General features: G+C 42.2%; 1 protein-coding gene and 1 non-coding gene across 7 annotated transcripts in view; both read left to right on the forward strand.

Moving 5' to 3' along the window:
- Positions 1-27,223, forward strand: part of STIM1 (stromal interaction molecule 1) — a 255,509-nt gene that overhangs the window by 47,757 nt on the left and 180,529 nt on the right. The window lies entirely within an intron of this gene.
- On the forward strand, positions 21,138-21,213 carry TRNAP-GGG (transfer RNA proline (anticodon GGG)). Its single transcript has one exon. It is a non-coding gene; the product is annotated as a tRNA-Pro (tRNA).

The raw sequence follows: 27,223 nt of genomic DNA on the forward strand, positions 1-27,223 counted from the left end.
CAGAAGGGAGGAAGGTGTTAGGGGTCTGCAAAGTGAGTGAAGGGGATTAAGAGGTACGAACTTCCAGTTATAAAATAAGTCATGGGGATGTAATGTACAGCATGGTGACTGTAGTTGACAATAGTATACCGCAAATTTGAAAGTTGCTAAGAAAGTAAATCTTAAAAGTTCTCATCACAAGAAGAAAATCTTTTATAACTTTGTACGGTAATATGGTAAATAGATTCAGTGTGATGATCACTTTGCAATGTATACAAATGTCAAGTAATTATGTTGTATACTTGAAACTAATACAGTGTATGTCAATTATACATCAAAGAATGTTGTTGAAAATATTTTTAAAAAAGTGATATTACAACTGAAAAAAAAAAAAGGAGAGGTCATTCAGCTCCTTTTCTCCTCCTCTCCATTTATGACCTGGTCTGTGCTGCATGGGAAACAGAGCAAGTACACATGGACTCTATTTAAAAAGGAGCTTGCTTTCTCATTGGGGACTTTAGATAGCCTGACACAGGAAATGACTAGAAAATGAGAGCAAGGGAACATAACTCATCGCTAAAATGGAAAATTTGGATGGCTGGGGGATGTGAAGGCAGGCTTCTTAGAAGGGCAAGAAGGAGCAGCTGAATGAGGAAACACCAGTGGCTTTTGAGTTTTTCCTTTAAACTATGGTACCATGGGTTATTCATCTTTTTAAATTTATTTTTATTTTTTTTATTAAGTTAGATGTGGGGAGGCAGAGAGACAGACTCCTGCATATGCCCCAAGTGGGATCCACCTGGCAATCACCCTACCTGGTGGTGCTCTGCCTATCTGGGGCTTGCTCCATTGCTCAACAACCAAGCTATTTTAGCACCTGAGGTGAGGCCATAGAGCCATTCTCAGCACCTGAGGCAACTTGCTCAAACCATTTGAGCCATGGCTGTGGGAGGAGAGGAGAGAGAGACAGAAGACGGGGAGGGGAGGGGTAGAGAATCAGATGGTCACCTCTCCTGTGTGCCCTGACTGGGAATTGAATCTGGGACATCCACGTGCTGGGCCAGTGCTCTACTGCTGAGCCAAATGGGCCAGGGCCATTTTTTTTGTTTTTGTTTTTTTTTATAATTGAGGTAAAATGCACATAACATAAAATTAACTATTGGACCTGGCCAGTTGGCTCAGTGGTAGAACGTCGGCTCAGCCTGTGCAAGTCCTGGGTTTGATTCTCGGCCAGGGCACACAGATCGCCCATCTGCTTTTCTACCCTTCCCCCTCTCCTTTTCCTCTATCTCTCTCCTCCCCTCCCACAGCCAAGGCTCCAGTAGAGCAAAGTTGGCCCGGGTGCTGAGGATGGCTTCATGGCCTCCTCCTCAGGTGTTAAAATGGCTCCGGTTGCAATGCCCCAGATGGGCAGAGCATCGCCCCCTAGTGGGCTTGCTGGGTTGATCCCGGTTGAGTGCCTGCTGGAATCTGTCTCTCTGCCTCCCTGCTTCTCACTTCAGAAAAAAAAAATTACCTATTCACATACACAGTTCAGTGGTGTTTAGTGCATTCACAGTGTTGTATAACCACCATTTCTATGTTGTTCCAAACCATTTTTATCACTCCAAAGGAAACTCATTACCCATTAACAGTTGCTTCCATCTTTACTTCTCCCTTTCCCCTTGCAGCTACTAATCTGTCTTCTGTCTGTATGAATTTACCTATTCTGGATATTTCATATGAATGGAATCATAAAATATATGACCTTTTATGTCTGGCTTCTTTGACTTAGCATTTTGGAGGTTCATCCATGTTATAACCTATAGCTGTAGGATGAGGTAGTACTTTATTCTTTTTTATGGTTAAATAACATTTCATTGTGTATGTGTGTGTGTGTGTGTGTGTGTGTGTGTATATATATATATATATATATCACAGTTTGTTTATCCATTCATCTATTGATGGACAGTTGGGCTGTTTGAACCTTTTGATCACTGTCAGTAGCACTGCTATGAACATGTGTGTACATGTACATGTTTGAATACCTGTTTTTTATTACTGTCAGTAGCACTGCTATGAACATGTGTGTACATGTACATGTTTGAGTACCTGTTTTCAATTCCCTTGGATATATATTAGGAGTAAAATGCTGGGTTATATGGTAATTCTGTTTTTTTGAGGAAATGCCAAACTGTTTTCCATTGTGGTTGAACTATTTTATACTCTCACCAGCAATATGAGTCCAACTTTTCTACATTTTCAGTAAGTTTTTTTCTTATTTTCTATATTTTTGATTATAGTCATTCAAATGGGTGTGGAATGGTATCATTGTGGTTTTGATTTGCATTTCCCTTATGACTAATGATGTTGAACATATTTTTCTGTGCTTGTTGGTCATTTGTATGTCATCTATGGAGAAGTGTCTGTTCAAGTTCTTTTTTAAATTGGCTTTTGCATTTTTGTTATTGAATTGGGTGATATAAAATTAATGTCAACTTGATTGGACTAAGGGATGCATAGATAGCAGGTGGAACATTATTTCTGGGTGTGTCTGTGAGGTTGTCTTTGGAAGAGATGAGCATTTCAATCAGTAAACTGAATAAAAAAGATCACCTTCGCTCTGGCCAGTTGCCTCAGTTGATAGTGTTGGCCTGGTGTGTAGATGTCCCAGGTTTGATCCTGGATCAGGGCATACATGAGAAATGACCATCTGCTTCTCTTCCCCTCTCTCTCCCCCTTCTCTCCCTCTTCCCCTCTTGCAGCTAGTGGCTTGACTGGTTCAAGTGTTGGACCCTGGGTGCTGAGGATAGCTTGGTTGATTCGAGTATCTGCCCTTGATAGGGGTTGCCAGGTGGATCCTGGTCAGGGCTCATGGAAGAGAGAGTCTCTCTCTCTCTCTCTCTCTCTCCCCCCCCCCACTTAAAAAAAAAGAAGAAGATCTCCTTCACCAGTGCTAATGAGCATCATCCAATCCACTGAGGGCCTGACTAGAACAAAGAGGCGTGGAAGGGTGAACTTGGTTTCATGGCTTGAGCTGAGACATCCATCTTCTCCTGCTGTTGTACATGAAGCTCTTCATTCTCTGGCTTTTGGACTCAGACTGGGACTTACATTATTGTAAACCCCCATGCCCCTACCAATTCCTTTTCAGACTTTTGGACTTGGTCTGAGTTACACAACCAGCTTTCCTTGTTCTTGAGCTTGCAGATGGCAGAAGGCAGAACTTTTTGGCTTTCATAACCATGTGTGAGCCATTCCAGTAATAAATCCCCTTTTATATAAATATACAATATATATTATATACTATATAATATGTATTAAATATTATATACTGTATAATATACTATATTTATAATATATTTTTTTTGTTGCTTCTGTTTCTCTGGAGAACCCTAATACAAATTATAAGAGTTCTCTATAAATTCTGGATGCTAGACATTCATCTATTTTAAAAACATGATTTTGTGAGCCAGCCTTCCTTGACTTAAAAAATCACTCATTAGTTTTGAAATATACCTAGATCTTTCATGTCTCTCAGCCTATGCTCATACTTTCCCTTTTGTCTGGAATAGCCTTCCGTTTTTCTCTGGTGGCTGAAATTATAATTGTTCTTCCAGGCTCAGGTCGGATGTCACCTCTTCGGTGAAGCTCTATTAACTTCTTTCTTCTCCTTATTCTACTAGGTAGGTGCTCCCTGCTGTGAACATCTCTATAATGGCACACTTTTTTATTGTGTGCTTCAGACCACTAAGTTATATTTTTAGAGTCAGGGATTGTATTTTGATTTATTTCTGTCTTTATTATCTAGCATATGGCCTGAGGTATAATAATATTAATAAATGCTGAATGAAATGAGCATAGACTATAATTTGGAAGGTAGACTGGCAGCTTACTTGGCAGAAACGATGTAGAGGGGATTAGTTAGGGATGCACTAGATTTAGTTATTCATGTAATAAATATTAAGGCCTTGCTGTGTGCCAGGACCTATGCTGGGCACTTGATGTGAACTAGATAGTAAGAATAATAGTCACTGATGTCTTATATTCTAGTAGGATGATAAGCAATAAGCAAGTAGACATGTAATAAAATTTCAGGTAATAAGTTCTAGAAAATGAAATAAAATAGGACAGAGGGTTAGAGAGTCATGGGGCTGCTATTTTAGGTTGGTTGGTGAGAGAAAGCCTCTCATTGAATGGCTGTTAAAGCCAACCCACAGGAGTCTGGACCAATAATCAGAAGACCTGGGTTCTCTTATCTCTGTACCTTTATGAATTAGAAAAATTACCTAAAATTTCAAGGTTGTAGGGTTTTATTTTTGTGTGTATAAAACAGGGCAGGAATTCCTGCCTTGGGATTGTGGGGAGTATTGTAAAGATTCAGTTAGTTAATGGAAATTGAAATTGCTTTCTTCTTCTTCTTTTTTTTTTATTTTTTTATTTTTCCGAAGCTGGAAACAGGGAGAGACAGTCAGACTCCCGCATGCGCCCGACCGGGATCCACCCGGCACGCCCACCAGGGGGAGAGCTCTGCCCACCAGGGGGCGATGCTCTGCCTCTCCAGGGCGTTGCTCTGTTGAGACCAGAGCCACTCTAGCGCCTGGGGCAGAGGCCAAGGAGCCATCCCCAGCGCCCGGGCTATCTTTGCTCCAATGGAGCCTCCGCTGCGGGAGGGGAAGAGAGAGACAGAGAGGAAGGAGAGGGGGAGGGGTGGAGAAGCAAATGGGTGCTTCCCCTGTGTGCCCTGGCCGGGAATCGAACCCGGGACTTCTGCACGCCAGGCCGACGCTCTACCACTGAGCCAACTGGCCAGGGCCTGAAATTGCTTTCTTAATGATGAGTAGCATAATGCTTGGCGCTCCCTTTTTCCAGCCAGAGGATGGGTGAGCAGTGTGAGAGCCAGCCAGCTGTTTACAGAAACTTGAAGGCCAAAGAAACTGGCTTGTACTGGAAACTGTCATGCCACCTTCCCCGAAACACTGACTGATGCACTACTGATTCAAGGACTGAGAATCAATTCCATACTCCAAGTAGGGCTCAGTGTAAATTGGTGAAGGGAATAGCCTGGGGAACATGGAGCCTATTTTGGTCAGCCCCCAGGGAGGAAGAATGTGGAGATCTCTCTTCAGCATGCGCTCACTTTTGTTCTACGGCAAATAGGTCTTAGAGCATCTGCTCTGAGCCTGGTCCTGTGCTGGCAAAACTGGAAACATGGGTATTGAGAGACCTGAACCCTGCCTCTAGAAGTGCTTAATGTATTGGGGGGTACAGACCTGTAAATGATAGACTCTAATGTAGGGGTCCCCAAACTACGGCCCGCGGGCCACATGCGGCCCCGAGGCCATTTATCCGGCCCCCACTGCACTTCCGGAAGGGGCACCTCTTTCATTGGTGGTCAGTGAGAGGAGCACATTGACCATCCCATTAGCCAAAAGCAGGCCCATAGTTCCCACTGAAATACTGGTCAGTTTGTTGATTTAAATTTACTTGTTCTTTATTTTAAATATTGTATTTGTTCCCGTTTTGTTTTTTTACTTTAAAATAAGATATGTGCAGTGTGCATAGGGATTTGTTCATAGTTTTTTTTATAGTCCGGCCCTCCAACGGTCTGAGGGACAGTGAACTGGCCCCCTGTGTAAAAAGTTTGGGGACCCCTGCTCTAATGGCATGGATCAGGGAGTGTAACAGGCAGTAGACTGACTGACTCTGATTTGGGATTAGGTAATGCGACCCTTATAAGAATAGGTATCGAGCCTGACCAGGCGGTGGCGCAGTGGATAGAATGTTGGACTGGGATGTAGAAGACCCAGGTTTGAGACCCCAAGGTTGCCAGCTTGAGCGCGGCTCATCTGGTTTGAGCAAGGCTCACCAGATTGAGCCCAAGGTCACTGGCTAAGCAAGGGATCGCTCGGTCTGCTGTAGCCCCCCAGTCAAGGCACATGAGAAAGCAATCAATGAACAACTAAGGAGCCACAATAAAAAATTGATGTTTCTTATTTCTCTCCCTTCCTGTCTGTCTGTCCCTATCTGTCCCTCTCTCTGACTCTCTCTGTCTCTGTCACCACCAAAAAAAAAAAAAAAAAGAAAAGAAAAAAAAAGAATAGGCATTGAGTCATGTCTCTCAATAGAGAGACCTCTTAAGGTCATTGTCAAAAGATGAAGCAGAGTTACAGAATGTTTTTTAGGGAGGTATCTATGGGCTGCTTTGGGGTCTTTTATTTTGCTCTCAGATTTGATGAGGGAATAGAGGTCTGTGTCCAAGAATAGCCCTCTCTTCTTGCCACTCCTTCAAGCAGTGCTGGGCTAACTGTGGAAGTTGCTTCCTTGTTCTGCACTTGTTCCATTGCTGTTTGGGAAGATGAATTCTGAGAGGTGCCAGTGCTGTGCCGGTTGCTATGTGACCGAAACAGGTGAGACTTCTAGCCTTGCTTGAGTTAAGGAGTGAGGGGTTTGTCCTCTTCAGCCAGCTTAAGGCTTGCCTTTGCTATGAAACTGGATAAGTAGTCCACAGTTTGTTTTTCATTTGGGGCTATTTTCAGCCCTGGAACCCAGCAAGGTGGAATGTTTTAGATGCTTTTGTGGGGTTCAAGCTTTTGCCAGATCGTATTTGTCAGGATACGAGCCCAGCCTTTTCCCAGGAGATCATCTTTTCCAAACAAGCAGTGCTAAAAGGAAGGAGCACTTTTCTCTCCTCTCAGCTGGCAGTGTAGAAAATGTGAGGGGGGTTTTCAGTTTAAATATTCTAACCCAGATCCTAAGTGGAGAAGTGGTATAGTTTGGAACATTGCCCTATGGTCTCTAAAGCAGTTTTGATGAACTCATGGAGATCCTTCTTGTATTTTTCTGGTCATCTTGATGGTTAGACCCTACTATTGAAGGGGTTCTACAAATGTGTAGACCTGCTGCTGGCCAGAGTCTTGATCTCTTCTGTGCCTAACTTGTTTCTATGATTAGCTGAGCTGTATTGACAAGTGACCCATCTGTGGTCCATACATGTCCAGCAGTCATCTTGGGAGTTTCCCATTTATTTATTTATTTATTTATGAATTTTATTTATTGAAAAGGGGGAGAGAGAGAGAGAGAAGGAGAGGGAGAAAGAGGGGGGTGAAGGGGAAGCATCTATTGGTCATAGTTGCTTCCTGTATGTGCCTTGAGACGCTTTATCCACTGTGCCACTACAGGTCAGGCAGGAGTTCCCTGTTTAGTGAGTGCTTACTGTGTGCCAGACAGCTATGGTGGGTACCACATGAGGTACTGAGCTTATCTCAGAGAAATCTAAAACAAGAGTATTATCTTATACCTAGGGCTTAACATAGTATCAACACATAAGTAAATATAGATAAGGATAATAAAATGTGCGTAACATTGAGGTATTACCACCTACTGCAGGAGATAGGTGAACAGATATTGCAGGTAGTAGGTATTAAAGGAGCCATAAAAGCAAGGAGGGGCCCTTTTACTTTGTGATGTGTGCAAAGGGCAGGGACTTTTACTCTGATGCCTTCTGTACCTCAGTTCTTATTCTTCCTTTCCATACCTGTAGCTCCTATAGGACTCTTTCATTATCATCTGACCATGAGATATTTTACTTTTTATTTTTATTTTTTGTTTAGATATAGTTAGCATACAATATCATATTAGTTTTAGCTGTATAACATAGCGATTCAACATTTATATACCTTACAACATGATTGCCTACTAAATCTAGTAACCATTTATCAATGTGCAAAGTTATCCCAATATTATTGACAATATTCCCCTTCACCTTTGTACCTAGCCCCTGACCCCCCCGCCCCCTCTAATAACCATAAGTTTGACCTCTGTTTTTATGAATCTGTTTTTGTTTGGTTTGGTTTGTGTTTTTGTGTTGTTGTTGTTTTTTTAGATTCCACATGTAAGTGAAATTATGCAGTACTGTATATTTTCTTTCTCTGTCTGACTTATTTCACTTAGTGTAATACCCCCTAGGTCCACCCATGTTCTCACAAATGGCAAGATTTTTTTTCATTTTTTTTTTTTTTTTTCATTTTTCTGAAGCTGGAAACAGGGAGAGACAGTCAGACAGACTCCCGCACGCGCCCGACCGGGATCCACCCGGCACGCCCACCAGGGGCGATGCTCTGCCCACCAGGGGGCGATGCTCTGCCCATCCTGAGCGTCACCATGTTGCGACCAGAGCCACTCTAGCGCCTGAGGCAGAGGCCACAGAGCCATCCCCAGCGCCCGGGCCATCTTTGCTCCAATGGAGCCTTGGCTGCGGGAGGGGAAGAGAGAGACAGAGAGGAAAGCACGGCGGAGGGGTGGAGAAGCAAATGGGCGCTTCTCCTGTGTGCCCTGGCCGGGAATCGAACCCGGGTCCTCCACACGCTAGGCCGTCGCTCTACCACTGAGCCAACCGGCCAGGGCCAAGATTTTATTTTTTTAAGGCTAAGGTTCCATTGTACATATATGCCACATCTTCTATATCCATTTATCTATCAATGGATGCCTAGGTTGCTTTCATATCTTTGGCTGTTGTAAATAAGACTGCAGTGAACATAGGGGTGCATATATCTTTTCTAATTAGTGTTTTTGTTTCCTTCAGATAAATATTGATAAGTGAATTGCTGGGTCCTATGGTAGCTCTATTTTTACTTTTTTGAGGAACTGCCATACTCTTTTTCATAGTTGCTACCCCAATTTACAATCTCACCAACAGTGCAGGAGGGTTTCTTTTTCTCTACATTCTTGCCAACACTTGTTTTTGTTGACTTTTTGATAGTAGCCATTTTGAAAGGTATGAAGTGGTATCTCACTGTGGTTTTGATTTGCATTTCCCTGATGATTAGTGATGTTGAGGATCTTTTCATATGTCTGTGGCCATCTGTATATCCTCTTTGGAGAAGTGTCTATTTATGTTCCTGCTCAGTTTTTGATCAGGTTGTTTATTTTTCTGTTACTGAGTTGTATGAGTTCCTTATTTTGGATATTAACTCTTTATCAGATATATCATTTGCAAATATATCCTCCCATCCAGTAGGTTGTATTTTTTGTTGTGTTGTTTTGACAGTTTTATGAGTCTTACCTTGTTACTGTTTGAGACTAGAAACTTTGTTTTTTTCTTGCTGCCTGTTAGATATCTGACCTGGAGCATGTCACTTACCATCTCTGGACCTCAGTTGTATTACCATAAAATAAGGCTAATGATAGGTATATGTACTGCAATCTGAAAGCGGGGGCCAATCCAGATGCCAATCTATGGATATCTTCCTAGTTCTCCTAATTCTATGATTTTTGTGATTGTTCCCTTCTGGTTCTAATATAAGATTGGTTATCCGGGAGACTCTGAGTTAAGTTTGTGACAGAAATTGCTGAGAGTATTTTATAGCACCTTAGATTTCTAAAACTTTTCTTCATCACCCCTGTTCAGTCCAGCAGCAGGGATGGAAGCTCTTGGCTTCTCCTGGCTAGTCTCCTGACTGAATCAGGTTTTCTATCCTGGCAGTAAGGACTTGAGTGAGGCTTGAACTCAAGGGGATATTGTACTTAAATGTGTTTTCTAAGTGCTTTCTTTCATTATCAGCTTGGTCAACTAGAGAGAGTGATTTCCTGATTTTGCTTCTGGAGGGCAAGGCTTAAGTAGTACGATCAGGACTCCACCCTTAGGACATTTGCCTTTCCAGGCATTGGGCCAGAAATCTAAAGCATCATGAAACACTCCCTTTATGTACAATACCCCCTTAAGCTCTAAACTTGTAAAATAATCAACTTTGGTAAGACTTGGGGAGGGGTGAGGGTCCCAAGGGTCTTAGCAGGAAGTCACAGGAACTCTGAGCTACAGCTATATCTACCACTAATCTGGCAGTTAATAATAATAATAATAATAATTGTTATGAAAAAAACAAATGTATATTGAGTATTTATATGTTAGGTACAATTATGTATTTACCTTATTTAATTTGCACAACAGCCAATGAAATAGATATTGTGTTTCTCGTTTTATGAATGAGTACTCTAAGGTCATATATCTAGTAATTGCTGGAAGTGGGACTCAACCTAATTAGAAATTTTATATTCTAATTCCAAAGCCTGTGTTTTTAACCATTGCACTATGCTGCATTCCTAGTGATCTGGACATATGCTTGTATTTCTGGGGCCAGGTTGCCTCTTTGGGAGGGAAGAGAGGAGCTTACCGACTCTCTTCGTCAAGCACCTGTAAGAGTTATTTGTTTTTGCAATGCCTGCTGAGTGCCAGGCTATGTTTAGACCAGAGAAACAAAATTTTATTAATTAATATTTTAACTTATTCAATAAAAAAGGTAGTGTAACATAGAGTTAAGAGCATTGAGCAAGATCCAGAATCATGGTTTCATTTTTTACTAGCTTTGTGATCTTGGACAAGTTATTCAACTTCTCTTAAGTCAATTTAGATGTTTAAAGCTCTTAGAACAGTGCCTGGTATAAAGTAAGTGTTTAATGATGTTAGCTATTATTTATATCATTTCTGAATAGAGGGCTGATAAGTTTGTCAGGCTGTGGGAATAAAGTGGTAAACATGATAATTTCAATCCTGCCCTTACAGAGTTTAAAATGTAGTGAGGAAGATAGGTTTTTAAACAAATGATTAGAAATATGATGAGTACTATAAAGAAGTGTAGAGGCCGTGGGTGCCTGTGCAGAGGGACCTAATGTTGTCTGGGGGCTCAGGATTCTCTGAGTAAATGTCAAAGGTGGGACCCAAAGTAAAAAAGGAACAGCACAAACTCTGGGGCCTGACTGGCTGGGTTCAAATATTGGCTCTGACACTTAATAGCTGTGCCACTTTGGGCAAGTTACTTAATTGTCCTGTGCCTTTTATCTGAATAATAAGGATAATAATAGTTTCTACCTCAGAAGGTAATTATAAAGATTAATAAGCAATATTTGTAAAGTGCTTAGGGCAAGGCTTGGAACATAATAAGTATTCTGTATATACGTTAAATAAAATAAATAGACAAAGCACATTTAAAAAAAAAAGATAATTCTTGGTATTCCTCTTTTTAAAACTTTTTATTAACTTCTGCTATCCTGTAGGTTAAAGTCAAAGTTCTTTTTTTTTTTTTTTTTCTTCATTTTTCTGAAGCTGGAAACAGGGAGAGACAGTCAGACAGACTCCCGCATGCGCCCGACCGGGATCCACCCGGCACGCCCACCATGGGGCGACGCTCTGCCCACCAGGGGGCGATGCTCTGCCCATCCTGGGGGTCGCCATGTGCGACCAGAGCCACTCTGGCGCCTGAGGCAGAGGCCACAGAGCCATCCCCAGCGCCCGGGCCATCTTTGCTCCAGTGGAGCCTTGGCTGCGAGAGGGGAAGAGAGAGACAGAGAGGAAAGCGCGGCGGAGGGGTGGAGAAGCAAATGGGCGCTTCTCCTGTGTGCCCTGGCCGGGAATCGAACCCGGGTCCTCCGCACGCTAGGCCGACGCTCTACCGCTGAGCCAACCGGCCAGGGCTAAGTCAAAGTTCTTTAATATGGCATGTAAATAGGATAACCATACTTTCCTGGGATAATTCTTGTTTATAATTATGTTTTTGGCTCTCTTTTACTCTCAGAAGTTACCTTGAGTAGACCATAAATTACATGGTGACCCTTCATCTGAAGTTTTTCATGATCTGAACCCCTTCGTATTGCTCCAGTGTCCTCTTTTGACATTATTTCACTAGCACCTTACTTAAGTGTTTTTGTGAGCTACTGATCATTTCCCAAAGGCATATCTTTTCTTTTTCATTTCTGAGCTTTTGTATATGCTGTTCCCTCTGCTTGGAATGACCTCTCTCTTTATCTGTATCTTTCTTTCCCTACCACTGCCCTCTTGGCAGGTACTTATTCATTCTTCAAGATATACCCAATTATCTTCTATATGAAGACTTGACCTTACATGCTTAGCAGGGTTGTTCATTTTCTTTTTGTGCCATATTGCAATTAGTATAGCTCTTCATTATGATATTTATCACCTTTGTACTACAATTGTTTACTTTTGTCTTTCTACTAGATTTTGAGAATTGCTAGAGGGCAAGGACTAAGTGTTCTTTATTTTACTTAAAAAATGTTGAGGTATGGAATACGTACAATAAAATGAATGAAATGTGTCACGAATTTTTGCATATGTCTGTATTTATGTAACTACCATTCAATCAAGATATACAGTTTTGTATCTCCAGTCTAGCATATATGTTGACAAACATTTTCTGTAAAGGGCCAGATAGTAACCTTTTAGGCTTGATGGGCTGTGGTTTTTTTTTTGTTTTTTTTCCTGAAGCAAGAAGCAGGGAGGCAGAGAGACAGACTCCCACATGCGCTAGACCGGAATCCACCCAGCATGTCCACTAGGGGGCGATGCTCTGCCCATCTGGGGCATTGCTCCGTTGCAACCAGAGCCATTCTAGCGCCTGAGGTAGAGGCTATGGAGGCATCCTCAGCACCCAAGCCAACTTTGCTCCAGTGGAGCCTTGGTTTCAGGAGGGGAAGAGAGAGATAGAGAAAGGAGAGGGGGAAGGGTGGAGAAGCAGATGGGTGTTTCTTCTGTGTGCCCTGGCTGGGAATGAAACCCAGGACTTCCACACGCTGGGCCAACACTCTACCGCTGAACCAACTGGCCAGGGTGGGCCATGTGGGTTTTATTGATAGGAGCAAATTGTAGCAGGGAAGCAGCCGTAGACAACATATATAAAAACATACATGGCTGTGTTCCAATAAAACTGTATTTGCAAAAACAGGTGTTGGGCAGTATTTGTCCTGAGAGCCAAAGCTTGCCGATCCTTTGTCTAGCACAGTACCTAAAGACAAAATAGAAATTCAGTAAATGTCTATTGAATTGTTGACAAAGACCTTGATTTTGGAAACCCCTTTCTTGATTTCCTAGCAGTGGAGCCATGTGTATCTCCGGAACAAAGCATTGCAACTTCTCGAAGCAGGTAGCCTTTTCACAAGTTGTTTGGATTCATAAAGAAATAAAAATGCCATCCTTTCCAGCACAGTTGTGGTGGCCTGTGGTTTCTGGAACTTTAAGGATTCATGAAAGCAATAAAGGCATGTATTTATGTGAATTTCTTGAGGTTTTGAACTGTCGTATTCATTTTGTCCTCAGTACCTAGCTAGTGTAGGGTCATGAACAGGGATGCTTAGTAAATATTTGTTTTTGAATGAATAAATTAATTTAAGTTGCTTTTGGTATTTTAACAAGCCTAACAAAAATTGTACATTTATCACAATAAAAGTGTCTTTTTAAAAATTTTTTATTATGCCAATTCTGTGTGGTAACCTGAATTTGCTTATGCTGATTGGTGCTTTGACTGGCAGTTGATGGCATCATAGAATGTAAACCTATCCAGTTAGTGAATGACCTTGGATACAAGTTTAGAGCCAAAATAAGCAACTGGTAGCAAGGCCTGTGCTTGAATGTCTACATGTTTACTTTCACTTTCTTGTGGGGTGTGTGATTTCACAATAAGCTTTGATTATTGTATATGATTGGTTAAAGTGTAGGTCAGCATTTTTGAAAAGAAAAAGTAGTGATAAAAAACACAGATGAAAATGATGCCTTGACTGGATAGTTGTTTAGAGCATCGTTCCAAAGCATAGAGGTTGCTGGTTTGACTCCTTGGTCCGGGCACATGCAAGAACAGATCGATACTCTTGTCTCTCTCTCTCTCTTTTTCTTCCCTCCCTTCCTCTAACATCAATACATTAAAAAAAAAAAAAAAAAAAAAAAAAGCCCTGGCTAGATAGCTGGGTTGGTTAGAGCGTCATCTCAATGTGTGGTTGCTGGATCAGTTCCTGGTTGGGGCACATATGGGACCAGCTCACTGTTTCTGTCTGGCTCTTCCTCCCTTCCTCTCTTACTAAAATCAATGAATAAAAATAAAGAAAAAATGAAAAGAATTATTTCTCAATAAGTGCACCTTGTTTATATAGACAGAATCATTCAAAACATGAGCAGCTGTGAAAAGAAAATAAAGTAGTGATAAAAAGTAATGGTCCCACGATTTATGAGTCAGGAATAAGAAGTTAAACTGTCATTAATGCTAAACTTTTTTCCCCTAATGGCTGGGCTTCCTCACAAAGGCCTTGTACTTATTTTTTGGTCACTGGGACTGGTAGGTTAGAGACCTAGATCTTAGGTTGAGGGTACATTTTCAGTAATGTTCAGGGTACTTTCCTATTGTCTACTCCTATATTCTCTCTCTCTCTCTCTCTCTCTCTCTCTCTCTCTCTCTCACACACACACACACACACACACACACACACACACACTAGCTGGCCAGACACGCAGGGGTTGCCCTCTGAGTGAATCTTAATTCCTGCAGCATCTCACGTCTTCATGAATATTCATGTGTGTTTGCTGATGATTGGAAGGGATTGGCATAAAGTTTGAATGTGGGGTAAGAGTTGAGTAACTTTGTCAGAATGAAAGACAAATTGTCTTCTTTTTTTTTTTTCTTTCATTTTTTCATTTTTCTGAAGCTGGAAACGGGGAGAGACAGTCAGACAGACTCCCGCATGCACCCGACCGGGATCCACCCGGCACGCCCACCAGGGGCGACGCTCTGCCCACCAGGGGGCGATGCTCTGCCCATCCTGGGCGTCGCCATATTGCGACCAGAGCCACTCTAGCGCCTGAGGCAGAGGCCACAGAGCCATCCCCAGCGCCCAGGCCATCTCTGCTCCAATGGAGCCTTGGCTGCGGGAGGGGAAGAGAGAGACAGAGAGGAAAGCGCGGCGGAGGGGTGGAGAAGCAAATGGGCGCTTCTCCTGTGTGCCCTGGCCGGGAATCGAACCCGGGTCCTCCGCACGCTAGGCCGACGCTCTACCGCTGAGCCAACCGGCCAGGGCCAACAAATTGTCTTCTCAGTGGTCCTAATAGTGATTATATATACTTTTAGAACATGAAAGATTTCAATCCCTTACAGTGTGTCCGTAAGTCATGGTGCACTTTTGACCGGTCACAGGAAAGCAACAAAAGACGATAGAAATGTGAAATCTGCACCAAATAAAAGGAAAACTCTCCCAGTTTCATACCTATTCAGTGCAGTTTGATGTGGGCTCACGCACAGATTTTTTAGGGCTCCTTATCAGTGATTTTCAACCTTTGTTTCTCACGCACTCATAAACTAATTACTAAAGAAAAAGGGGCCCTGACCTCTTCTCCCTTAGTAACTAATTTATTTGTGCCATGAGATAAAATGGTTGTATTTAGTCAGGGGCACTGACCTTAGTAATTAGTGTGTGTTTGTGCCATGGAAAAAAAAAGGTTGAAAATCACTGCCTTAGGTAGCTATCCCATATAGCTTCTACAGACAAGTCACTGACTGATGGCCTACCAGAACGGGGTTTCTCCACCAAACTGCCGGTTTCCTTCAACTGCTTATCCCACCAAGTAATGTTATTCCTATGTGGTGGCGCTTCGTTATAAACACGCCGATATTCACGTTGCACTTTAGTCACGGATTCGAATTTAGCGAGCCACAGAACACACTGAACTTTCCTCTCTACCGTCCACATCTCGACTGGCATGGCCGTGGGCTGCTCCGCTGTATACACAGTGTTGTTCATCATCTGCGCATGTGCACATGCTGCCACATCATCCTACAGAAACTGGGAGGGTTTTCCTTTTATTTGGTGCAGATTTCACATTTCTATCGTCTTTTGTTGCTTTCCTGTGACCAGTCAAAAGTGCACCATGACTTTACGGGCACACTGTATATTTGATCCTTATTGCTATCGTGGGTGGTGGTTGTATTTGCACAAGAGTAACCTCAGAAGTTAACTTCTTTAAGGTGTCCTAAGGCTATTAAGGCAGCAGAGATGCCTGGAAGCCAGGTTTCTGTATTCCTTCCAGTGCAGCAGTGGTTTTCAAACTGTTTCCAGGTGTCCAGGGTTTCCTGGAGGTGCCTCCGGAGTTGAGTCACTGGGAAGAGCTCTAGATTTTTCTCTCATGTCTTAACCATAGCCCCTCTACACTTAAGCTAATTTTTAACTTATAAAAAAACACCTTTTTATCATGGAAAATTTTAAACATATTTATAACTAGAGAGGGCAATATATGAACCCTCATGTCAACATAAGACTGTCTAAACCTGTACAAAAATTTTGTAAGGCCCTGGCCGGTTGGCTCAGCGGTAGAGCGTCGGCCTAGCGTGCGGAGGACCTGGGTTCGATTCCCGGCCAGGGCACATAGGAGAAGTGCACATTTGCTTCTCCACCCCCTCTCTTTCCTCTCTGTCTCTCTCTTCCCCTCCCGCAGCCAAGTCTCCACTGGAGCAAAGATGGCCCGGGTGCTGGGCATGGCTCTGTGGCCTCTGCCTCAGGCACTAGAGTGGCTCTGGTCGCAACATGGCGACGCCCAGGACGGGCAGGGCGACGCCCAGGATGGGCAGAGCATCGCCCCCTGGGGGGCAGAGCACCGCCCCTGGTGGGCGTGCCAGGTGGATCCCGGTCGGGCGCATGCGGGAGTCTGTCTGACTGTCTCTCCCTGTTTCCAGCTTCAGAAAAATGAAAAAAAAAATTTTTTTTTGTAAGAATTTATTAGAGTTTATTTGAGCCAAATAGAGGGTACTCCTAGAGGCAGGATCTCAGCAAATTGAGAAAATGCTCTGGAGAATGATAGTTTTGCAATTTCTTTTAAAGCAAATCTGGGATTGGATTACTGGATAGTTGAAATAATGTGCCCTCTTAAGGATATATATCTTGGAGGCGTGTTACTTCTGGCATTTCAAAAGTGTGCTAACCTAGGTGCACAGGAACAGAGGACAGGGCTTACTTATAAACCTTTCACTGAAGAAGTACAGGTCTTGGGCATGACTACCCACTATGATCTACCCAGTTAAGAATTTATGATCAGATCACCCTGTGAGGTTACTTTTGGTTAGATTTATTACAGAATCTCTTTTTCAACCACACCCTTATGCCTTTTACTAACCATCTACAATTATGTACTCATGGACAATATTATCAATCTTGTTTCATCTTTACCCTCTCTCCCACTTGGATTATTTTGAAGCAAATGCCAGATACTTCATTTATAAACTGTATATATATATATTTCTAAATAACTGTTCATGAAAACATAAGCAAAATATCATTATCATGCCTAAAAATATAACAGTATTCCCTTAATATCAACTAACCAGTGTTTAAATTTCACATAATGACTTAGAAAAAAGAATTTTTTTTTTTCTGCATTCTTCTTTTTTTTTTTTTTTTTTTTTTTTTTACAGAGGCAGAGATAGACAGGGACAGACAGACAGGAACGGAGAGAGATGAGAAGCATCAATCATCAGTTTCTCGTTGCGTGTTGCGACTTCTTAGTTGTTCATTGATTGCTTTCTCACATGTGCCTTGACCGTGGGCCTTCAGCAGACCGAGTAACCCCTTGCTGGAGCCAGCGACCTTGGGTCCAAGCTGGTGAGCTTTTTTTTTTGCTCAAGCCAGATGAGCCCGCGCTCAAGCTGGCGAGCTCGGGGTCTCGAACCTGGGTCCTTCCGCATCCCAGTCCGACGCTCTATCCACTGTGCCACCACCTGGTCAGGCTTTTCTGCATTCTTCTGAAGCTGGAAACGGGGAGAGACAGTCAGACAGACTCCCGCATGCGCCCGACCGGGATCCACCCAGCACGCCCACCATGGGGCGACACTCTGCCCACCAGGGGGCGATGCTCTGCCCCTCTGGGGCTTCGCTCTGCTGCAACCAGAGCCACTCTAGTGCCTGGGACAGAGGCCACAGAGCCATCCCCAGCGCCCGGGCCATCTTTGCTCCAATGGAGCCTTGGCTGCGGGAGGGGAAGAGAGAGACAGAGAGGAAAGAGAGGGGGTGGAGAAGCAGATGGGCGCTTCTCCTGTGTGCCCTGGCCGGGAATCGAACCCGGGACTTCTGCACGCCAGGCCGACACTCTACCACTGAGCCAACCGGCCAGGGCCAGAAAAAAGAATTTTAAGTTGATTTGTTCATATCAGTATCTAAAGAAAGTCTACACAATGATCTAAATCTTGAGTCTCTTCTAATCTATAGCTTACACTCTCTTTTTCCTTTTCTTGCAATTTTTTGTGATGAAATTGGGTCATTTATCCAAAAGTTTCCCAGTTTCTGGATTTTGCTGATTATCTCTCTATGGTGGCATTTAACATGTTCCTATATCATCTATATTTTCTGTAAATTGGTACTTGGATTAGAAGCTTGATCAGATTCAGTTCAATCTTTTTTCTTTTTCTTTTTCAAAAGGATGTCCAACCATATCTGATTTTCTCTCTTTTTGTATTTTTTCTTAATTTTTAAAACTGTCCTTAGACCCCTATTCTGTGTACTCACGTATCTTGTTCTTCAACAGCCAATGATGGGGATCTTGGTGAGCAACTGGGCTACGTGTTGAGTTTACCTTATTGTACCAGAGGTAATTTCCTGGAAGCTAATATATAACACTTATACCGTCATCATTGAAAACAATGGACTTGGAATTTGGTAAAGGATTGTAAGTGATGTTTGTAAGTGTACTATATAGTAGTGAAGGAGGATCAAACATTTAGTCTTTAAAGGCTATTGCTAGGTAATCCTCTGTATCAGTGACCAAGTCAGTAGGATCATATCCATTTATTGGATGTACACTTGGGGAAAAAAAGTTCTTAGTGGTATTTCACAACAATAATCAGAGTGATCAACAAAACTAGCACATTTGTAAGAATATAATCTCATATCAGATGTAAAACCACTTATAGTTCTCTGTTCTTACGGAAATAAACTTTTTTTTTTTGTATTTTTCTGAAGCTAGAAATGGGGAGAGAGAGTCAGACAGACTCCCGCATGCGCCCGACTGGGATCCACCCGGCATGCCCACCAGGGGGCGACGCTCTGCCCACCAGGGGGTGATGCTCTGCCCCTCCGGGGCGTCGCTCTGTTGTGACCAGAGCCACTCTAGCGCCTGGGGCAGAGGCCAAGGAGCCATCCCCAGCGCCCGTGCCATCTTTGCTCCAATGGAGCCTTGGCTGCGGGAGGGGAAGAGAGAGACAGAGAGGAAGGAGAGGGGGAGAGGTGGAGAAACAGATGGGCACTTCTCCTGTGTGCCCTGGCTGGGAATCGAACCCAGGACTTCTGCACGCCAGGCCGACGCTCTACCACTGAGCCAACCGGCCAGGGCTGGAAATAAACTTTTAAGGCATAGCAGGTCTTCACATGCATTTAGGACACCAGCCTTGAATTATTTTTTTTTATTTTTATCTATCAAATAAAAAAAGATTGATGAGTGGGTTCCAGTGTCAACTTGATCTATTCATTAGAATATTTCTCATCAGTTTTTTGCCTAATGATTTTAGAAGCCATTGATGTGTTTATTATTTCATTGGAGACTTAATTAGATATTTAGACTCCTAATTAGATTTGACTTGAACTATAATTGAAAAAGAAGGTTACCCACGGTTTAAAAATAAATTTTGAAAACAATTGGATAGTAGCTCTTTTCTAACAGCTTCAATTACAACAGGAACCAGGAACTGTTAAGTGGGGACAGGGACTATAATGATCATGTAAGACTTTTAAACCTTTACTTCCTTATGTGTGTTGCTTTTGGCCTACATTCTTTCCCAACCCAACAGTTAAACCCTTACAACACAAACGGCCCATATTTTTTTTAACTTTTAAAGGTCCGAGATGGATGGACTTTCTTACCCTAGAGCCAGGCTTGGAGGAAGGAGCCCTGAGGAGTGGAGTGAGAGTTCTGCTTTAATGAGTAGAGGAAGTGGTTAAGTCTCTGGGGCCTGTGCAGCCTGAAGAAGATTCTGGAAATCGAAGATAAACACACTCAACGGAAAATGAGAGGATCAGTACCTTTTCCTTGCCCCTTAGGGGACTTCCTAGTCTGTCCAAGGGGTCTGGCTGGTTGGGCTTCAGTTGTGTCACATCTGACACATTCCTGGCTGAGTCCTGGTAGCTGTGTTTAGGTCTGAGTTTTAGGAATCTTAAGCTGATAACCTCAGAATGGTTTGAAGGCTCCTTGTTTTGGCTCTGTTCTAAGGAAGGCCAAGGGTAGGAACCTCTTAGCAATAGATTTGGCAGATCCATGGAAAGCAATACCTTATGTCACTCTGGCCAAGAAAAGAGCTGCTGTGGAGCACTTAGTGTTCTTTAGGCTTTGTGGAGGTCACAGGCAGATGGGGAAAGGCAACAAGGACATAATTAGGTAGGGACTGCTGGAGCAAAGTCACTTGTCAGTGTCTTTAGCTCCCCGGTGAGCTTGGCTCCTTCTCCTAGTGACAGTGCAGATACTTCATTTTATAGCTTTTAGGTATCTGAGAAATCATTGTTCTTCAGTGAATTTTATGACTCTTGTATGCAGTATGGTTCAAGTCTGATTTTAAAAGCCAGAGGGGGGAATGACAAAATTTTTTTACTTCTGTGCCACTGAAGTACATTTTTAACCACTGAAGTACATTTTATTTCATTAGTTCTGAACCAACAGTTTTGTGAGTTGCAGATGAAACTGAAGCCCAGAAAGGAGAAATATTTAACTAAGATTATAGCTATAAGACTCAGGGTTCCCAGACTAGTGCTCTTTCTGTCAATACATGTAGCACAAAGGGAACAGAGGAGGATGGTGACTAAAATTGAATAACTTTTATGTGCTAGGTGATGCTAGGTATAAGGGATACAAGAATATTTAAGATGTAGTAATCTCTGCCTTCATGGCACTCATAATTTGGTGATGCTCACTGCTATGATAGAGAAAATGGGGATATAAAATAGAGAGGTAGGGGGCAGTGAAAACTCAGAGGGGTCTCCTAATCATTGGTGGTAGGGGAAGTTGTTAGGGAAAGCTTCTCAGAGAAGTTGGTACCTCAGCTTGTCTAATGATGAAGAACATGGGCCCTAGGGTCAGTCAGCCTGGATGCCACCAGGAGCTAGTAATACTTTGAGCAAGTTATTTCATCTCTCTGAGCCTACTTCCTTATCTGTAACATGTAGATAATCAGATTATCGACTTCTTTCAGGCTATTTTGAAGATTAAGATGAAATAATCCATGTTGAACATTTAGCCGATTGTCTGACATATAATAAGCTCTCATTAATTATTAATCATCATAATTATCATTGTCTAACTTGGGTTCTGACAATTCAGCTCAAGTGGGGATGATGAAGCAACATTTTCTTAGGACCTCTTATTAATAAAGTGGGGGTTGGTCCTGGCTGGTTGGCTCAGTGGTAGAGCGTCAGCCTGGGGTGCGGAAGTCCCGGGTTCGATTCCCGGCCAGGGCATACAGGAGAGGCGCCTATCTGCTTCTCCACCCCTCCCCCTCTCCTTCCTCTCTGTCTCTCTCTTCCCCTCCCACAGCCAAGGCTCCATTGGAGCAAAAGATGGCCCGGGCGCTGGGGATGGCTCCTTGGCCTCTGCCCCAGGCGCTAGAATGGCTCTGGTTGTGACAGAGTGACGCCCCAGATGGGCAGAGCATCGCCCCTTGGTGGGCATGCCGGGTGGATCCCGGTCAGGCGCATGCGGGAGTCTGTCTGACTATCTCTCCCCTTTTCCAGCTTCAGAAAAATACAAAAAAAAAAAAAAAAAAAAAAGTGGGGGTTTATTTAAGTGATTTTAAAATATTCCTTTCAGGCCTAAATTTTGTCAGAGTTAAACTGCCAAGTTAATCGTTTTCAAAAGGGCAGCTATTAGGTAACCTTGTTTCTGGTGGCAACCCAGCCTGGCTTGTTCTTCTTAAAGCTAACTCTGGTTAGTTCCTGGAAATACTACAATATATGTGATACAGACTTCTTTCCTTTGCTCATTGGATTGGTTGGAAGCTGGCCTTCTGTAGAAACTGGCCTATTTCCCCAAAGCTCATGTTCTTTATTACTAGATTAGCTGAGGGTACCAACTTCTTTGGGTACTTCTGATACCCTGTCAAAGATTGGGGAGGCCTGTGAGCTTTCATTGCTCCCAATCTTCCTATCATGCGATCACATCCCCTGCATCATGGCATTGAGTATCACTAAATTATGGGTGCTATGAGGTCAGAGGTTACTCAGTCTTACATTTCTTTGTATCCCTTTACTTAGCATTGCATCTGCATCTTTATAAACTTTTTTAGAAGAAAAAACTGTCAAGTAATATAGTATGAAGATAGAAAGACACAGGCTTTAAAGTCAAACAGATTTAGAACTGAATCTAGTCTAATATTTTCCAAGCTTATTGTAATAGAGAAAGTAATGTAATTTTAGTATTCCAAGTAGTTTAGGCATTTTCTTCTACTTTAGGGTTCTCTCCATTTGGAGAAACTGTGGAGTAATGGCACCTTTATATATTTGTATAGAGCACTCTTTTAAAATAAGTGTTCTTCAGAACACTGCTATTATATGAAAAGACAATAGCTATTACTGTACTCTATAAAAGACTTTTGAGAATAACTTTGGAAAAGCTGGAAATTTTTAGTATGATAAAGAAAGATATGCATGCCTGACCTGAGGTGGCACAGTGGGTAGACCGTCGATCTGGAACTCAGAGGCCCCGGTTTCAAAACCCCAAGGTCGCCGGCTTGAGCATGGGCTTGCTCATCCAGCATGACCTCAGGCTCACCTGCTTGAGCATGGTGTAACCTGCTTCTGCATGGGATCACTGACATGATCCCATGGTCGCTGGCTTTAGCTGCCAATGTCACTGGATTGAGCAAGGGGACACAGGCTTGGATGGAAGCCCCTGGTTGAGGCACAGTGAGAAGCAGTCAATGACCAAGTAAAGTGATGCAACTACAGTTGCTGCTTCTCATCTCTCTCCCTTCCTCTCTCGCTAAAAAAATCCAAAACCAAAACAAGCTCAAAAAACCATGTGATGACCCAGCGTTGCCCTGGGATGCTGATGTCACCAGTTCGAAACCCTGGGCTTGCCCAGTTAAGGAATATACAAGAAGCATGTAATGAACAACTGTAGTGAAACAACTATAAGTTGATACTTCTTGCTCCCACCCCTCTTCTATTTCTGTAAAATCAATCAATAAAATCTATGGCCCTGGCCTGTTGGCTCAACAGTAGAGCATTGGCCCTGCGTGTGGAAGTTCTGGGTTCGATTCCTGGCCATGGCACATGGGAGAAACACCCATCTGCTTCAACACCCTTCCCCCTCTTTTTTCTCTCTGTCTCTCTCTTCCCTACTACAGCCAAGGCTCTATTGGAGCAGAGTTGGCCTGGGCACTGAGGATGGCTCCATGGACTCCACCTCAGGCACTAGAATGGCTCTGGTTGCAACGGAACAATGCCTCAGATGGGCCGAGCATTGCCCTCTGGGGGGCATGCCGGGTGGATCCCAGTCTGCCTGTCTGCCTCCCCCGCTTCTCACTTCAGAAAAATTAAAAAAAAAAGAGGAAAATATTAAAAAAAATTTTTTTTGATCATGGAGTCCCTCCTCCCCAAAAAGAACACCTATTCACATTTTATAAGACATCAGTGTTCCATGGAACATATTAGATAAATGAGTACAGAGTGGTTCCTTACTTTTCTGTTATTAGGTCTTAGAGAAGTAATATGGTAAACTGTTCTTTGGCTGGCAAAGTACCTCCAGGCTCCCCTTCTTTTCATAGACTGGGTTGTTGCTGCAGAAAGCTGGAGATCTTTGTTAATCCACCAGTCCCTGATTATGTCACAGACTCAGTGGTGGGAGAGTTAGCTAATCATGTCTCTATAGTTAACCTAGTCTTCTGCTTCTGCAGTGGGAAGTGAATGCCTTGCTTTGAGTGAGTAACAATTCAACCATAGAAATCTCTGTCTGTACTTTTGTTAGGTGTAGCTGGTCTAGAAATGGGTGGTGGGTGGGAGGCGAGTGTGATTGCATTCTACATTTTAGTCTCATACAGTCTGGGTTTCAGTCCTCACTCTGCCTTGAATGAAGTACTTTTACCTAAACAATAGTTTTTCTCATTTAAAGATGAAGAAGTTGGATTATATTGATTGCATTCAATAAATATTTATTAAACTTTACTATGATCCAGTCACTGTTCTAGAGTAATGGGGATGTAGTGATAGAAAACCAGAGACTGCTTTCATGGAACTTAATTTAGTAGAGATGATTAGATGATATGAATGTAGAAGTGTATATTACAGATTAAGATTTTAGAAGTTAAGGAATGTCAGATGAATCACTGACATTTGTATGAATCACTGCATTCTGGCAGGCTTCCTGGAGATGGTGTAAATTAATTAGTCTCTAAAACTCTCTTTTGGGTTTCTATACTGCAGAAACTCAGGGTCGCCTTTCGATTGTGTAGATGACCTGAGTGCAGGTAGAAGTGAGCATAGAAAATAGAATGCTCAAGAAGAGCACCTATTGGCACTCTGCTGAGGGGGCTGTTGAGAGGGCAACTGAAGGTAGCATTGCCAGGGAGAACTTGCAACTAAGGACAGAGGGAGGTTCTGAGCAGGGGGTATTGGTATTGTGGGTAGAGTGAAAGAAGCAGAAGTGATAAAATCAGAAATGGAAGGATTGAGAGCTGGTGAGTTGTAGAATGTGTGAGAACAACAGTTCATGTCTCAGGCTTTGAATGACAGAAGAACTTAAAACCTTGATATATTTATATATAATTCACTAAGTTTTTACCATGTACCAGGTACTAGTCTTCACATCTTCAATGCTAAACTTGTTTCATTCTTTTAAAAAATTATTTAATTCTCATTACTGGCATATTTAATCATTATACCAATGCTAAGAAGGGTAGGTAACATTATTTTCCTGTTTTACAGGTGAGAAAACAGGCCCAGAGATCTTAAATAACTTGCTTAAACTCATATGATTAATAAATGGTGGGATTCAGGCCTGACTGATATGTTTCCAGAGTCCTTGCTCTTAATCACCAAGCTATATAGTTTTAGTCAGTGAGAAGTCATCATAGATTTCTGACTAGTAAAGCAACTTGTTGCAAGTAGTGTGGTACAGGGCAGTTCTGAAGGTGGGGAATTGAAGGCAACAAGACTAGCTATAGGTTGTGGTAGTAATCATACCAGTTACTTTTGAAGGTATATAAAGATCTTCAAGTTATTTCATAAATTACTTTCTGTGATGGATCTGGCAATTTCCAGTACTACCTATAACACTAGGGAACAAAATTTTTGTTGCATCCACAAAAACACTTGTTCTTACCTAATTCGAGTGTGTTGATCTCAAATCTGACATTAGTTTTTCTCTGTAAGCTACAGTTTTTTTTGCAATTCAAGATTTTAGGTTTTCATCTTATTGTAAAATTTTCAACATTTAGTTTAACATAATGAAGTAGAATGTCTTCTTGGGCATCATCTTTGTGAAAATATAATAATTTATACAATGCAGTAAATACACTAATACACTAAAAGATATGATTGCATCAGAATTTGTCTACAATTTTGAAATAGAACATATTAAAACACTTATTTTAATCATAAAGTTTTCGCAAAACTTATTTAAATTCTATTCAGGCAAAAATTTGTGTTTGACTTGAGCTGTCACTAACAGCTCCAAGATTTTCGGGAAACTTATCAAGGTGACTGTTCAGGAAGTGAATCGTAATGCTCATGTTACATCCAATGTCACGGAAAGCCAACAGCATCCTTTGAACCAGAAGTTCATAGTTTTCTTGTTTGTGGCCAAGTAAGTTCTTTGTAACTGCCACAAAAGACTGCCATGCTGCTTTCTCCTCCTTATTCATCTTCCTTGTAAATTCTTCATCACGTATGAGGGTTCGAATTTGAGGTCCATCGAATATACTTGCTTTTACCTTCTCGAAAGACAAGGCAGGAAAAGCAGAAATAATATGTTGAAAGCATTCACTTTCTCTACTCAAAGCCTGAACAAACTGCTTTATTAAGCCAAGTTTGATGTGAAGTGGGGGAAAAAATGATCCTGTCTCAATTAACTACAGGTTCATTTACAATGTTTTGCATCCCTACTTCCAGAGCTTCACGTTTCAGCCACTCCTTCTGTGTCCAGTGTTTCTCCCGAGCTCGGCTGTCCCACAAACACAGAAAGCAAGGATACTTCATGAAACCTCTCTGTTGCCCTAGCAGGAAATTTACCATTTTAAGATCCACACAAATGATCCAGTTATGCTCCTCATACTTCAGAAAGTCGAGGACAATTTCTATGTCATTATAATCTTCTCACAGATGAGTTGAATAACCAATTGGAACCGCTGAAAATAGGCAATATATGCATGTGTCACAAATAACGAAATATTGCACCTTTGATGTTGAAATGTGTAACAGCCACATATATAACAGAAGGTATCAGGACTATTCTTACATTTACGTCTACTCGAAGAAGCCATGATTCAATCTTAAAACAAAATAAGGGTGTTTTTTTGCCTGACCAGGCGGTGGCACAGTGGATAGAGCATCGGACTGGGATGCGGACGACCCAGGTTTGAGACCCTGAGGTCGCCAGCTTGAGCGTGGGCTCATCTGGTTTGAGCAAAAATTCACCAGCTTGGATCCAAGATCGCTGGCTCAAGCAAGGGTTTGCTTGGTCTCCTGAAGGCCCACGGTCAAGGTACATATGAGAGAGCAATCGATGAACAACTAAGGTGTCGCAATGCACAACGAAAAACTAATGATTGATGCTTCTCATCTCTCCATTCCTGTCTGTCTGTCCCTGTCTATCCCTCAGTCTGACTCTCTCTCTATCTCTGTAATAAAATAAAATAAAATTTTAAAAAAGGGTGTTTTTTATCAGATAATAATATTTTACATTTTAAAACAACTACAATTATGTAAAAGTGATGTTTGTAAAACATTAATTGCCTTGTGGTTATGTTCAATCCAAGAGCCATTGCCCTTTAACTCCAATTTAAAAACCAATGCATGCCATTAACTGTAACAAAAAGAAATTAAAGTTGCATAAAAACTAGTGCATGCACCAAAAAACGGATTTCAGATTTGGAATCAGTGATGCAGAAATATATAGAAACAGTTCTAAAACCTCATGCAACAGAAAATGAATAAAAAAAAACCTCTTCCCCAGTGATTAATCACAGCCTATTTTAGAAATTTTTCCCCAAAGAATTTTAGTCTATAGGACACTCTTCTATCCCTATTGAACAGGCTGTTCCAGGCAGAGGAGCCCGTGGAATCAGGTCAGGAAAATACCTCTTTTGGGGTTAGAGTTCAAGCAGCATCTGTAAGCATTTGTGAGAGGGGAAGTTGAATCTGTTAAGACCTCCTGTTGCCATTAGAATTTGTGCATCTTTTTTTTTTTGTTGGAGAGTCCAGAGAGAGAGAGTGCTGAGAGGGGTTTGGGAGCCCTGAGATTTCTGCCCAGCCT

Source organism: Saccopteryx bilineata, chromosome 1 (assembly GCF_036850765.1).
Source record: "Saccopteryx bilineata isolate mSacBil1 chromosome 1, mSacBil1_pri_phased_curated, whole genome shotgun sequence".
In the NCBI taxonomy this organism is placed as follows: Eukaryota; Metazoa; Chordata; class Mammalia; order Chiroptera; family Emballonuridae; genus Saccopteryx; species Saccopteryx bilineata.